General features: G+C 40.9%; 1 pseudogene; it reads right to left on the minus strand.

Annotated features, from left to right (window-relative positions):
* The window catches only part of LOC140209401 (uncharacterized), a 75,646-nt pseudogene that overhangs the window by 12,359 nt on the left and 50,261 nt on the right, over window positions 1–13,026 (minus strand).

Here is a 13,026-nt window from a genome sequence, read left to right on the forward strand (position 1 = left end):
TGAGATACGAAAGAAATTTATTCAACACAGCAGATCTAGAGAACCTACTTCTGCTCTCTTCAAACATCAGTACAGTGATGTTTCATACTTTGTAAACAAAAAGACGACAATACGAGGGGTGATTGATAAGTTCCCTGGCCTAAGGTAGGAGTCAATTTTAGAAAACCTAGCACATTTTTTTTTTGTAATTTATTTTTTATTGAATTTCATCATCAAACATTTCCATAAGATGTATTTCAGATACTGTACATATATATCATATAATCATAATTGTCACATATCTCCACATTATATTTATCTGAGGTATACACTTATAGAAAGGAGAGGAAAGAAAGAACAATTGAAAGAAGAAATCTATGTACAAAGTAGGCAGTGATCTTTTTTTACAACATATTCATTGACTTGTGAGAATAAAATCAGGCCTATGAGGTGTTATGTAGTTAAACCATTTTTTCCAGTTTGAATAAAATTGTTCCAACTTATGATTAACAGATGCTGCTGTCTTCTCCATTTTGTAAATGTCCATCATAATTTCCATCCATACATTTAAAATTGGGCTCTCCTGTGATAACCATTTCCTTGTAAGTGTCTTTTTACTAGCCACCAGCAGTACATTCATTGAATATTTATCTCTTTTCCACTATTCTTGAGGTACATACCCAAAATATATGGTCTTACTCTCCAAGAGTATTTCACATTTAAAGATGTCTTGTAGGGCATTATGTATTCCGCTTCAATAGTCTTTGATAATGGGGCATTCCCAGAAAATATGATAATGGTTTGCATTTTGATTTCCACAATTTCTCCAGAAAACGGCGGGGCGGGGGGGGAGGTTACTATCATAATGGGATTTCTGAGAGGGTGTAATAAAATATCTTATCAAGTTTTTCCACCCGAACTCCCTCCATTTCTGTGAACTGGTAGACTTCCATTGATATCTCCATATTATTGTCCAGACTTCCTCAGATATTATTATCCCTCCTTCCTTCTCCCATTTTGTTTTAATGTATGAAGTCAAATGTGTTTTAAGATTTGACACGCTTGAAATTATTTTACTACCATTGTCTGAATTATATGCTTTTCTAAATAGCTCTATCAGACATGTACTTGCCTTGGTTACATTTTTAACCATCCTATTAACATGCTGTCACATCTGTAAATACCGGTAAAAGTCTTGTTTTTCTAATAAGTGTTTCTCTTTGAGCATTTCAAACTGAACAATGTTCCTTCTTTCATTACATTGCAAACAGCTTTTATTCCTTTAGCTGTCCAGTCCTTAAATCTAGCATCCACTTTATTTGGCGTAAAATCCAAGTCATATGCACACCATTTAAGAATTGCAGTGTCTCTCTCTAGTTTATATTCTTTTATAATAGCTTTCCATATTTTAAGAGTCCATTTCACCCACTGGTTGTCAATATTATTTATGTAACTTTGTAGGTTGTTATCAGCCAAAATTGTCTGTATGGGGATGGAAAGTATCCTCTCCTCAATGTTTTTCCATTGAGCGTTATATGATGGGTTGCACCAGCTCTCACCTCTCACCTGTGCTGCAAAATAGTAATCTCTACGAGAAGGTAGGCCTCATCCCCCCGCCCCCCTTTTCCTTGGCTAATTGCAAAGTTTTGAGACAAATCCTAGACCTTTTACCTTGCGATATATACCTTGATAGCATCTTGTTCCATTCATTGAATTGATTTTGGTTAATCTTTATTGGTAGGGTCTGAAAGAGATATAGTAGTCTGGGCAGTATATTCATTTTTATAGATTCAATCCTTGAACTGAGACCAAGAAAAGGAATTGGGTTCCATGTTGATATATCTTCCTTAATTTTTTTTTTATATATAGGCTGATAATTACATTCTGATAATTTTGCCAAATCTTTTGGCATAATGATGCCCAAATATTTGATAGACTCTGTTTGCCATGCCCAAGGATATCTACTTTCAATTTTTCTTGGTGGGCTATAGTTATATGAAAGTAGTTGTGTTTTATCTATGTTGATCTTTTATCAATTTAGGATTGCATCAATTTAGGTAAAGAGTATGTTGGTTGCCCTAGATAGATCAAAATGTCATCCACGTAACAGGCCAATTTATGCTCTGTCCCTTTAATAGTAATTCCCCTGATATCTTTATTTCGTCTGATGTATTGAGCTAATGGTTCTAGATATAATGCGAAGAGTAGTGGTGACCATGCGCAACCCTGTCTCGCGCCCCTTCGCACATTTATTTTTCAACATAGTTCCCTCCTACATTTACATACTTCGTCCAGCAGTCGTGGAGCATATGGATCCCTTCTTTGTAGAACTCGGCGCCTTGGACCTCCAGAAAGTGGTCCACAGCAGGGGTGATTGACAAACTCATGGCCTAAGGTAGAAGGAGATGAGTTATACAGCTCTTGTTACATGCATGTGCAGTTCAACTCTTTGAGCGATTATGCAGAAAGTTTGAAATTAATAACTCATCTCCTTCTGCAACTCTCCAATCCTAGGGAACCTCTCCCATTCCCTTTGATGAGGCAAAAATCATTGCCAGAAGCTCAGCAGTCTCCTCCCTTGCCTCCCACAGTAGCCTGGGGTATATCTCCTCTGGTCCCAGTAGTTTATCCAACTTGATGCTTTCCAACAGCTCCAGTACATCCTCTTTCTTAATGTCTATATGCTCAAGTTTTTCAATCCGCTGTAAGTCATCCCTACAATTGCCAAGGTCCTATTCTATAGCGAATACTGAAGCAAAGTATTCATTAAGTACCTGTGCTGCCTCCTCCGGTTCCATACACGTTTTTCCACTGTCATACTTAATTGGTCCTATTCTTTCACGTCTTATCCTCTTGCTCTTCATATACTTGTAGAATGCCTTGGGGTTTTCCTTAATCCTGCTCGCCAGGGACTTCTCATGGCCCCTTCTGGCTCTCCTAATTTCATTCTTAAGCTCCTTCCTGCTAGCCTTATAATTTTCTAGATCTCCATCATTACCTAGTTTTTGGAACCTTTGGTAAGCTTTTCTTTTCTTCTTGACTAGATTATCAACAGCCTTTGTACACCACGGCTCCTGTACCCTATCATCCTTTCCCTGTCTCATTGGAACATACCTATGTAGAACGCCATGCAAATATCCCCCGAATATTTGCCACATTTCTGCTGTACATATCCCTGAGAACATTTGTTCCCAATTTATGCTTCCAAGTTCCTGTCTGATAGCTTCATGTTTTCTCTTACTCCATTTAAACATTTTCCTAAGTTGTCTGCTCCTATCCCTCTTCAATGCTATGGTAAAGGAGATAGCATTGTGATCACTGTCTTCAAAATGCTCTCCCACTGAGTGACCCACATGCACGAGGTGTTACATTTTGGGAGGTCAAATGCAATACAAAATTATGTTGTGACTGGCAGGACCCTTTGGAGCACTGATCTACAATGGGATTGTGGCATGCAAGTCCACAGCTCCCGAAAGTAACAATGCAAGTGAACAGGGCAGTAAAGGCAGTGTATGGCGTGCTTGCTACCATTGAGTATGAAAGTTGGGAAGTCATGTTGCAACTGTGTAAAACTTTATCAACATTTGGAGTAATTGAGTGTAGTTTTGGTCTTCACACTGTAGAAATTATGTGGAGGCTTCGGAGCTGGTGCAATAGAGGTTAACCATGGTTTGGCCTGGATTAGTGTATAATAGCTATATGGAGAGCTTGGACAAGTTGGAGTGTCAGAGCCTGAGGGGTGAGCTAGTGGAAGAGTATAAAACTATGGAAGGTATAGATAGGGGAGATAGTCATGGTAAAAGTCTAAAATACCAAAGGACTTACATTTAGGCGAGCAGTAGAAAACTTTGAAGGAGATGTAGGAGGCATTTTTTGATACACAGGGAGTATAAATAGCACCTGGAATGGTCTACCAAGGGACGTGGTGGAAGCAGATACAATAGCAACATTGAAATGGTATTTAAACAGACACATGGACAGGTAAGAACATGTGTGGGCAGATGGGATTAGTTAGATTGGAATAATGGTCAGCACAGACAGGGTGAACCACAGGGCCTTTCCCTGTGTTATACCCTGTATGACCTATATTCTATATTCTTTGTTTCACTGAGATTGCCTCTAAGTTGAGAAAGTAGAATTCCAAGCAGTCTCATACAGCAATCTCTCATTATATAACAGATTCAAATCCCCAAGAATTTTTCTGGGAAATCTTTGCTGTACTCAATCCATTGTAGGTGTATCCTTCCTTAGGTGGGAAGAACCAGACTTGTACAAAGTGGTCCAGATGCAGTTTTACCAAAACTCTATGTAATTAGGACAAGATAAATGCCTGAAAGAAATTATGATTGAAGAGGGGGTGGTGGGAGTGGGGTGTCAGGGTGGATATTGTAGAAGTCAGAATGAGGGACAAGAGCGTTTTGACATTTGTAGAAATGATCTAGCCTCCGAGAGGACTACAACCTTGCTGTGGTTTGTAGGTATGTGTGCCACAATGACCCCAAGAGCTATGTTGACTGGAGTCAAGGCATTATGCTTTGCCTCTTGATAGGGTCACCTATGTCAAACAGGTTAAAGTGTGGAGGACAGACTCACAGTGGTCCACTGGTCCTCCAGTTTTGGGGATCCAGCTCAGGGCTAAGAACACTGACTGGCGAAACAAAATTGTTACGGAAAGAGCAATGAAGTTTCCTTCTACATCTGAGTACGATGGTATTCCAGAGCCTCCAGCGGGACTTGCATGGCTGATGGCAGTGAAGACCATGGGGAGGCTACCGACATGATGAAGGAAGCCCTGAAAATCATGAGAGATGGAGGACCTTCATTGCTGCTCTAAATGCCAGCGGTATATTGGGCAGTAACATATCGATGATCCAGACTCAGACCCTCATTGCCAGTTGGTTATACTTGCTGATGAAGGGGAACTGGAAAAGTGTTGGGGGTGGGGGAAGCGTGTGTGGAAGAAGCATTTCAGAATAAGCTTGACAAAGTTATTATGTGGCTAGATTAAAGCAGAAGAATTACACTCAGTGGCCACTTTATTAGATACAACTATACACCAAATCGTTAATGCAAATATCTGATCAGCCAATCAGCCAGTCAGCAACTCAATGCAAAAAATGCATTGCATAAAAGCATGCAGACATGGTCAAAAGATTCAGTTCTTGTTCAGATCAAACATTGGAATGTGGAAGAAATGTTACAGAACAAAAAACATCCAGTGAGCGGCAGTTCTGTGAGTGCAAAAGTTTGCTAATGAGAGAGGTCAGAGGTGTTGGAAACCACTGCTTTTTAAAATAACACTTTTATAGAAGATTTGTACTTTTCAACAACTCATGTATTTTTCACAGTATGTGGTGATTCATCACTACTCACTGGCACTTATTGGCAGAAAGCGGTATAGCAGTTAAGCTAACGGTGTATCAGCTTTCTCATTTTTCATTGGGCTAAGTATTAGCACATTACCAACATGATGTAGTCTATAAATTAGTTTATCTTTATCTGAGAAATTTTCCTTAACTATAAAAGTGATGGGTATTTCAGAGGCACAATTTTCTTGTCTTTACATTCTTTGCTGTTCATTTACCTCTTTGCAATGTTTCTCCACTCTGTATTTAGTTTGCTGAGTATTTGTATGTGTGCTTGTACTTTAAAATAGGTGATCATTAGAATTAAGATTGCTCATCATTCCTGACCCCCAGAAGAACCCTAAGGATCAGAAAATAAACAGAGGTCCGATAGAGGACAATGGCCAGACTGGTTCAAGCTGACAGGACAACAACAGTAACTTAAATAACCATGCGTTACAACAGTGGTATGCAGAAGTACATCTCTCAATGCACAGCACATCAAATGTTGAAATGGATGGGCTACAGCAGCAGAAGCCTACAAACATACATTCAGTGGCCACTTTATGAGGTACAGGAGGTACCTACTAAAGTGGTCACCAAATATATAATACAACAATAAGTCAAGGATGGAGAAATAAACAATGTAGATTGAAGTAAGCAATTTCCCTAAAAATCAACACAAGTTTCCTGTGCAGTACCAGGAGAGAAAGCTTTCTGTTAGGGGTTTGCGGGTTGGTTTTGAAATTTGATATCTGCATCGATAACGTTGTCCTCATCAGTAACGGAGTGTACTGCTCTTGATTACCTTTTATATTTCACGTCTGCATACACAATTCAATTTTCATTGTTAGCCAATTGGGCAGCTGCCTCAGCGTTTTGAACATGGTGTAGATCTGTATAAATGATATTTTCTTCCAACGTGGCTACTTCCTGAAATAAAGAATAAATTCACAATGTATCTATGACTGATGGATGTGAAAGGTTACAGGGAAAAGGCAGGAACATGAGATGAAAAGATAAACAAATCAGCCATGATTGAGGGGCAGAGCTCGAAGGGCCGGAAGTGCCTATTCTCTGCTGTAGCTCAATTTAAATCAATCTATAAATATAGGAATAAATATTGCCTGGATTGGAGTGTATTAGCTGTGGGCAGAAGTTGGACAAACTCAGATTGTTTTTGCTGGAGTGTTGGAGAGATCTGTGAGAAGTCTAAAATGTTATAGAAGGTATAGATAGGGAAGATAATAGGAATCTTTTTTCCAGGGTTGAAATATTAAATAATGGTATTAATAATAATAGTTTGAGGGTGATCGTGGGAAAGTTTAAAGGACGTTTGCGAGACAAGTTTTGTTTTACACTGCGGGTGGTGACTGCGTGGAATGCACAGTCAGACCCGCTGGTGGAAACAGAGACAATAAGGTGCTTTTGGACATGGACATGAAAAGAGAAGGTTTGGAGGGATCCGGACCACATGAATTAGCTTAGAATCACTTCATGGTCAGTGCAGACATGGTGGGTCATGGAGTCCATTCTTGTGCTGGACTGTGTCCCAAGTTCTCTCTAATTCCATTGCCCTATTTCCCACCAGGAATCGGTCTGATGGCGAGTCTGGCTGCCGGGAAATGGATGGTCAGTGGGTGCTGGGGGGTGGAGTATTGGAGCACATTGATGGGGACAGATAAAAAGAGCACAGAATAAGGGACGGGGTGACTGATCCATGAAACAGGGATGGGATGTGGAATAGTCTGCCCTGGGAGGACTGAACACAGTCTGTTTAGCGCTGAGAACTGATTCCCTTTTTATGATTTTCAAGTTATTTAGATCTTGAGTAACACTTGCTTCTCATCGACCTGTTATTGTTGGATTACTACTTTTCTGAATGTAAATCTTTGACATTTCATACAGTTCAAAGACAGGAAAATATGCTGAGTTTCCTACTGGAAATTGGTATCCAGTCAGTGGGTCAGACCCCACACTTAGTGAAAGAAACATGGCTGGAGTTTCCCGACTCCTGCCCACAGCCTGCAGTGCTCTGAATGGCTGTGGAGCTTCAGGATATCCATGCTGTCCTTACCTTTCCCAGAGAAAATATGAATCAGACACTTCAGTGGGGACATCAAGTCAATCAAAGAGAAACCTACCGTCAGATACTTGTAGATGCACGTCATACACTGGATGATTGCCAGATGTTGTAATTCCACATCTGTAAAGTCCTGTATCATTAGAGACAAGATTCTCCATAGTAACAGTAAATATTCCCTGGTATGTGTTATCTCTGATTGTCATTCCTCCATACTGCTCATTTGTCCCAATTGTATTCATTAACAATGTGCATTGGCGATCCCACATGCGGCACAAATACTTTGTGTGTGAACGGTACATTGGTGCATAGTGACAATCGATTGTGATTGCTCTTCCCGCAACTCCTCTTACTTTATCTTCTGCCCATAAAGCACCTGAAACTGAGGGAGAATTTTTTCAGAAAATGGATAGGTAAAATCAAATTCACTCAAGCAGATTCTAGATAGTTTAATGTCACTTCCAGGACCTAAGTGCAAAGGAGGACAAAATACTTGTTACTTTGGATAGAATGCTGCTCACAAAAATAAGCACAATTGATAAAGAACACAATGTGAAAAGTTGTTTTATTTAAAGCTGTCACTGCATTCTAAGGAATCTACCCGCTGTCAATTGGTACAATTGAATTCCACATTAAACTTAGAAGACAACAGCATTGTCCCTCATCACGTGCTCACAGCTCTTCATAAGTAATGATTTTTATTTGATTGGAGTCATCATTATCACTGCCTACTAATGTCTCGGTGTGTTTCTACATTTCTGAGTCAATAGATTACTGATCCAGTCCCATTCCAGGCAGGTGAGCATAAGATCAGTGGTGGGTAACTTACTGGAGGTGATTGTGTGAAACAGGATCTACCTGAAATTGTAAAGGCTAGATCTGATTTTGGATTGTCAACATGGTTTTGTGCTTGAGAGATTGTGTCTCAAAAAAAATGGACTGAGTTTATGTGAAGAGGTGACCAAAAGGACTGATGAGGACAGGGAGAGGGTTCAGAGAAGATTCACAAGAATGATTGCAGGAATGAAAGGGTTACTATATGAGGAACATCTGGCAGCTCTTGGGCTGTATTCCCTGGAGTTCAGGAGAATGAGGAGGGATCTCATAGAAACATTCCGAATGTTAAAAGGCCTGAACAGATTAGGTATGGCAAAGTTATTTCCCATGGCAGAGCAGACTCGATGGGCCAAATGGCCTACTCTGCTCCTATATCTTACGGTCTTATGACAATAGAGGTTAGCACACGGAGATCAGCAACGTCTTTGAGAAAGTTTCACATAGTAGACTGGTCTGTAATGTGGGATCACATGATAAGCCAGAAGGATGGATACTGAATAGGTTTGGTGGAAGGAGCAGATTGGTAGTGGAACGTTGTTTTTCTGACAACATCAGACTTCATCACCAGTTGCGTGTTGTCGGAATCAGCGTTCTTATTTATTAACCAGATATTTATCATCTATATTGATAATTTGCAATTGTAATGTAGGTGGCATGATTAATAAATTGTGGGTGATATTGTAGTGCAGTGGAAACAGCAGAAGTTTACAATAGGATCTAGAAAATAAACCGGTGTTCAGCCCCATTACTCTGTGCCAGCACGATCCCCCCACCTGAGCCCATCCTGTATGCCTGTATTTGACCCATCTCCCTCTCTTCTCAGTACTACCATCGAGAGGGAGGAGCAGGATCCTGGGTCCTATGCCAGGACCAGTGTCACCCTCCTCTGCACTGAACTGACTCTGCAGCTGTGGACTCAGTTTCGGGGACTCTGAGATCATGTTCCATGTATTATTTATTTACATATTTTTATTATTTGCATGATTGATCCTCTTTTGCACATTGGACATTTGTCAGCCTATGTTGTATGCTGTTTGTCATGGATTCTATTGTGTTATTTTGTTTTGTGGATGTCTGCTAGAAGATGAATCTCTAGGTTGTTTATAGTCATAGTCATACTTTATTGATCCTGGGGGATCACTTTGGGTTTGTTACATTTGTTTCAGGGGAAAGCAGTGCAGTATATTAGCCATGAATGTATATCTGCTTAAATTCTGTACATTGGGATATAGTATGAGAGCTGACTCTGTTGCATCAGTCACTGCTGTCCTCTGTGTAATTTTCACCCTCAGCAAAAGATGTGGTTCGAACTTCTGTCTTCTTTATTTATCTTACCAAAGAAGATACAGAGAAGTACCAGTAGATGCAATATATAAACAATTTGTTCCACCCTCTTCCTGCATTGCCCCATCGCTTCTTGGAAAACTTCTCAACAACCATGGTGCAATATGCTGATGAGAACAAGTGCAGAGATGCAAAATATCTTCAAATAGCCATTTTTGTTTCAGCAAGATCACTGAACAACAATAACAATTCCATGAAGTAAAGGCCTTTTGACCTTTGTGTTTAAAATTAATCCCAATTCTGTGCACAGCTGTAAATGCAACTATGGGATCATAAAATGTTTTCCAGTCGGTTTTTGGAAAGTTATCAAAGAACTGAGGCTTTATAAGGTATTGGTCAGACTGCACTTGGAATATGTTGAACAGTTTAGGAAACCCTAGCTATGAAAGCATGTGCTGTATTTGGAGAGGGTCCAGAGGAGATTCATGGGAATGGTCCCAGGAATGAGAAAGGTTAACACATGAGGAGCATTTGGTGACTCTGGGCCTGTACTTGCTGGAGTTTAGAAGAATGAGGGGGAAATTTTATTGAAACCTCTTGAATAGTGAAAGGCCTGGATGGAGTGTATGTGGAGACGATGTTTCTTATCATGGGGGAGTCTCGGACCAGAAGGCACAGCTACAATACAATGACATCCCTTTTGAACAGAGATGAGAAGGAATTTCTTCAGTCAGAGTGGTGAATCTGTGGAATTCATTGAAAAAGAAGGCTGTGGAGGCTACGTCATTGTGAATATTTAAAGTGGATGTTGGTGGTTCTTGACTAGTAAGGGTGTCGAAGGTTATGTGAAGAATGGGGCTGAGGTGGATAATAAATCAGCCATTATAGAATGGTGGCACAGATTGATGGGCTGAATGGCCTAATTATGTTCCTGCAATATCGTCTTCTGGTCTTATGGTCTTAAGTGATGGAACAATGCAGGCAGATGTTGGAACAATTTGTTTACATGAGGTATCCATTGGTACTTCCTTAAATTCTGTTTTGTAAGTCAAGTAAAGAGCACAGAAGTTCTCAGCATATCCACTGAGAATTGCTTTGGGATGTCCTCAGAAAGGGAAAGAGCCCCTTTCAGAATCAGAATCAGGTTTGTTTTCACTGTCTTCCGATGTAAAATTCCCTGTTTTCCAGCAGAAAAAAAAAACGAGCAAGTTCATTCCCTCAGACTATTAATAAATTTGGGTTTAAAAGGACCAGATTCACAAGTGGGACCACTGTAAATGAAATTATCTCGGGCTAATCAAATCCCATCAGATAACCCTGACCTGTAGAGGTCAAGAGCTCCTAACAGACGCTAGTGTTTTTGCTTCACATCCTCACACAGCAGGTGAAGACTATTGTGCCATATTCCTCCTTGTCATTGAGGCATTTCAAAGTTTAAAATTCAAATTAAATTTATTATCAGAGTACATATATGTCACCATATACTACCCTGATTGTAGTTACAATAATGAAGTTCACCTTCTGTTTTGTTTCCAAGACATTTTATTCTATGTATGTACATTTATGGGTTACAGGCACATGTTAGTACTGAGAAAAGTTGCATCTGCTCTCACTCCATCCTCCTGCCACCCCACTAGGAATAGGGTTCCCCTGGTCCTCACCTACCACCCCACCAGCCTCCGGGTCCAACATATTATTCTCCGTAACTTCCGCCACCTCCAACGGGATCCCACCACTAAGCACATCTTTCCCTCCCCCTCTCTCTCTGCATTCCACAGGGATCGCTCCCTACACAACTCCCTTGTCCATTCGTCCCCCCCATCCCTCCCCACTGATCTCCCTCCTGGCACTTATCCGTGTAAGCAGAACAAGTGCTACACATGCCCTTACACTTCCTCCCTTACCACCATTCAGGGCCCCAAACAGTCCTTCCAGGTGAGGCAACACTTCACCTGTGAGTCGACTGGGGTGATATACAGCGTCCGGTGCTCCCGATGTGGCCTTTTATATATTGGCGAGACCCGACGCAGACTGGGAGACCGCTTTGCTGAACATCTACGCTCTGTCCACCAGAGAAAGCAGGATCTCCCAGTGGCCACACATTTTAATTCCACATCCCATTCCCATTCTGACATGTCTATCCACGGCCTCCTCTACTGTAAAGATGAAGCCACACTCAGGTTGGAGGAACAACACCTTATATTCCGTCTGGGTAGCCTTCAACCTGATGGCATGAACATCGACTTCTCTAACTTCCGCTAGGCCCCACCTCCCCCTCGTACCCCATCTGTTATTTATTTTTATGCACACATTCTTTCTCTCACTCTCCTTTTTCTCCCTCTGTCCCTCTGAATATACCTCTTGCCCATCCTCTGGGTCCCCCCCCCCTTGTCTTTCTTCCCGGACCTCCTGTCCCATGATCCTCTCGTATCCCCTTTGCCAATCACCTGTCCAGCTCTTGGCTCCATCCCTCCCCCTCCTGCTTTCTCCTATCATTTTGGATCTCCCCCTCCCCCTCCAACTTTCAAATCCCTTACTCACTCTTCCTTCAGTTAGTCCTGACGAAGAGTCTCGGCCTGAAAAGTCAACTGCACCTCTTCCTACAGATGCTGCTTGGCCTGCTGCGTTCACCAGCAACTTTGATGTGTGTTGCTTGAATTTCCAGCATCTGCAGAATTCCTGTTGTTTGCACTGTCTGTTTGCAGGTTTACACCCTGATGACCAATGCAAGCTGTAATAATTTGCAGCTCACTCATTTTAATCAGCACCAACTTTATTTTCATGCTTGAGTCTCTTTCTCACTCCATTTCTTCAACATGCATTACAATAGGACAGTAGTCGTGCACCTTATCAAAGTTCAAAAAGAGCTGCTGCGCTCTTGTTAGAGAAACGTCACTCTGAGACAATATCCCCTGCACCATCAGTCTTCAGGACGGATATGTCACTCAGAGATTTGCACTGATATTATTATTATCATTATTATTTATTTTTGTGTATCTATGTGCTTTTTTAACTATATGTGTTGTGTGATGTGTGCTGTGTGTAACTGTCTTCTGTGTTTTTCACCTTGGCTCCGGAGGAACATTGTTTTGTTTAGCTGTTACATGTGCATGGTTGAATGACAAATAAACTTGAACTTCCAATTGAACTTGAAAAGGAGTGAATAGTCCTTTGCATTTTCTAACTTCATGATTATAACGACAATATTGCAGTTCACCTCTTATTTTCAAGAACTTTTATTATACGTTCATGGGTTACAGTCACAGATCAGTACTGAGATAAGTTACACCTTCTATTTGCAGATTCACACCCGAATGACCGAAGCAAGCTGTGATAATTTGCATCTCACTCATTTTATTCAGCACCCAACTTTTATTTCCATAGCTCATTCTCCTTTAAGACCTTTGTACAGTGACTGGAAATGTTCATGCTAGTGTCTCTTTCTCACTCCATTTCTACAAAATAGGACAGACAGGGGATTCTGCAGCAGCAAAAGAG

Source organism: Mobula birostris, chromosome 14 (genome assembly GCF_030028105.1).
Source record: "Mobula birostris isolate sMobBir1 chromosome 14, sMobBir1.hap1, whole genome shotgun sequence".
Lineage (NCBI taxonomy): Eukaryota > Metazoa > Chordata > Chondrichthyes > Myliobatiformes > Myliobatidae > Mobula > Mobula birostris.